This window comes from Palaemon carinicauda, chromosome 8 (assembly GCF_036898095.1).
Source record: "Palaemon carinicauda isolate YSFRI2023 chromosome 8, ASM3689809v2, whole genome shotgun sequence".
Classification (NCBI taxonomy): domain Eukaryota; kingdom Metazoa; phylum Arthropoda; class Malacostraca; order Decapoda; family Palaemonidae; genus Palaemon; species Palaemon carinicauda.
Genome location: NC_090732.1, coordinates 145775833 through 145779618, shown reverse-complemented (window position 1 = coordinate 145779618; position 3786 = coordinate 145775833).

Genomic DNA, 3786 nt, shown 5'->3' with positions numbered 1-3786 from the left:
TACATACCTGATGAATGGGAGCTAGGAGTGTTGGCGAAAGTTGCAAAAAAGGGAGATCTGACTGATTGCAATAATTACAGAGGCATCACACTTACGGCAGTTGTCATGAAAATATATAGTATTCTTATCATTCTAAAGAGGCTAGAGAGAAAGATTGAGAAATCGAAGAATTTGTACTGACCAAATTTACGGCAATGTGTAGAATATAGAAATCCACTATGATGGCATTTGTGGACTATGAAAAAGCCTTTGATAGTATTCACGGGCCAATTTTGTGGAGAATCCTACGTTATAAAGGAGTACCTCTTAAGTATGTAAATTTGATTAAGTCTGTTCATGAACATATCAAGTGCAAAGTTATTGTTAGTGGAGTCTTATCAAATGAATTTCCAGTAATCAGTTGAGTACTCCAAGGGAATGTGTTGTCACCTATGTTATGTTGTTTATCCTCATGGATTTTATAATGCATAAAACAGTGGGGGATGGTGAAGAAGGATTCGACTGGATTGATAACAGGAAATTAGCTGACCTACAGTATGCAGATGATGGTGTCCTTATCAGCAGAACACTCCAGGACTTGCAAAGCTTGCTTAACAGAATGCTTGAGTCTTTTGAAGTTTTAAACGAAAAGAATAAAAAAGAGGCAGATCTGAATGATGCAAAGGCAGAAACATTAGTATAAATTTGAGAATGCTCCAGCAACGGAATGTTAACGATATAAGATGGATTAAGAGGATGAGGAAAAGAATGACACACGATGGTGATTATGTAATAGGCAATATAATGAGATACAACGGTATATGTCTGATTAATTTACTGATTGGGTAGTTTGGAGTATGTCTGGGGGGAGAAAATTTTTCAAAGGTATGGGTGACGGAAATAATTGTTCCTCCTTACAAGGGCCAAGGTGATTGATGTACCATATATATTAAGGACGGATAGCATATACTTCTAATATACCAGGGAAATTAAATGGCCTGATTCAAATAAAGTCAAAGGATGAAATAAAAGAGATTTTTAAAGGAAAAGAATTGCGGAATGAGACAAGGAATAAGTGCTGAGTTTGAAAGTGTGATTGGAATGTTATTGAGAATGTAAACTTAGATTGAGAGGTTTCAAAACGAAAGTAAACCTTGATAGGATATCTATCAAGAACCGTGAACGATGTGATGTAAAAATGTGTTTGTGACATTTATCTGTAATTCTTTCAAGGCTATTACTATTCTTATAGGTGAATTGATATGCGAATTCAGAGAAAGGACATACGACGTTTGTATAAAGTTTTCAATAGGAAAGATGCGAGAATGGCATGAGAAAAGGTTGATATTTGCAGAAATTGTTGAGGATTGTGAAGGGAGTGAAAAGTTAAGTAGGTATGAAATTTTAAAACGAGTGGAAATTAAAATGAAAGTTAGCATGAGTAAGGTTATGAAAGTGAAGACAACCAGGAAAAATTAACAGTATATGTCAATGTAGATGGGTGAATAACTAAAGTGTTTAACGTATGCAAGTATCTAGGTGCATGAAAGGAGGAATGAGAGAGGAGGCGAGTTACAGAGTAGGTAAGGAAAGGGAGATATTGGGTATATGCCAGAGATTTACGATAGATCAGCGTCTGAGGGAGCTCAAAGAGGTTCATGTATGAATGTATTATTAGGTTGATGCAGTTTTATGCCAGTGAGCATTAGGTGTTAAGTGTGAATGAAAGAAACACTCGTTTAACCTGTTTAAATTAATTTCGTTTTAATTATGAAAAAAAAAATGGAATTCAAATAAATTGGTAAAAAAACTTAGCATAGGTCAATGAATGAACAACTGTAGTTTGATATAATCTGGATATGTGTATGTAATGAGATGATCGCCTTTTCAGCATATTATGTAATTCTAAGGTCTTAACAGGAAAGACGAAAGAGAGAACAAAATTGTATATGATATATTGAAATGATTGTTGGTTTAGAAAGGCCTTAATATCCAGGAAGTGAGGAGGTGTGTTCAAGATAAAAAAGAATAACACAGTGTTTGAAGGAGAGTGTGATGTGCTGCTTATGAGACTTATGCTGTATGCATATGATAACCATGATGGTGTGAAATCTTAATTATACTGGGATTTGGGTTTAATAGCGTTTGATAGCTAATATATTTTGGAACACCTCCCTATCAGCTGAAATAGTGCAGTGCCCAAAATATACGTAACGTGTAAGTACTTGAATGTGAAGTAAAAGTTTCGCCTTTTTTAACTATTTCATCATTATCTTATTCGAAAGCACATTAAGAATAAACGAGGAAATCTTATACATTTCCCTTTGAAGATCTATAAATGTCACGTTGGATATTACCTCCAAGAGCCTGATAACATTAGTTGAAAATTTACCGTTTCAATTAAATGATTACATAAAAAAAATTCTCTTTTGACGCTGTAACTTTTTTAGATTTCAGGGACTGCATCAAAAATTAATTTTGTGCTTTGGTTTAGCATCAAAGCTAATAAAGTAATCGACGACAATTATACTGAATTTAACATGTTTTCTCAAAAAGAAAAACTCAAAAACAGCAAATTACCAAAATCTCTGCGAACATCCTAAAAAATGACTTTTTAAACAAATACACACACACACGCGGGCGCACACACACACACACACACACACACACACACACATATATATATATATATATATATATATATATGTATATATATATGTATGTGTGTGTGTTTGTGGTTGTATCTGTGTATATATATATACTGTATATGCATGCACGAGTATAGATAGATATGTGGATATATATGCATAAGTACACACACACACACACACACACACACACACATATATATATATATATATATATATATATATATATATAGAGAGAGAGAGAGAGAGAGAGAGAGAGAGAGAGAGAGAGAGAGAGAGAGAGAGAGAGAGAGAGAGAGAGAGAGAGAGAGAGAGAGAGTGTAGTGGAATGTATCCAATTTCATTAATTCCAGTCATGGTCTTTTGCAGTTTGGCCTCATTACTTAGCCCGTTCACTGAGCGATATAACTGTATATCATAAGTCGATGGAAATAGAAGTTAAAATACTGATTCTAATAAATCAATAGATATATCAGAATTTGTACTGTCCTGTAACACTAATACAGGTAATTTGGCTACACCTTCTCGTATTTACCATGTTACCTATCAAAATTAGCTCGTTTGATATACTGTAATAGAGAAAAATAGGGAATACATTGGACATCAGTAAATTAAAATAAAATGATTTTACATTATTCAATATAATTTGAAATGGTTTCCTCGGCGAATTCTCTGTTCTGAAGAATTTCTTATCCTCAAGGGAAATAACGCAAGACTTTCATTCAGATCAAGGCATCAAAGGAAAGGAATTTCTAGCTTCTATATACATTCAGAACTACTTTGTTTGGAGGGTTTGTATTCATGTCGGAACAAATGGAAATTAAACCAAATCTATATGGCGCACTGGAACAACATCTGTTCTATCCAGCGGCTGAAAACTACTACTTTAATAAAAATAGAATTCTAGACTCGAGAGTTTTCCTTTTAACAATCTAGTTCATATTCCGATCATTTGACAAAAATATAAAAATCATCCGTTTGCATCGACATCTTTAAGTACTTCAGCTAAATTATGTTCAGTAGAAAAACATATCAAATACTGTTATATAAAAATGGTATTTCATTACATGTATCAAAAGGGATATATTAGAAATATCATCATGTAAAATTGGTAGTGTATTCTTGAGTACCATCAAAATATGATACCATTTTTTTCAAA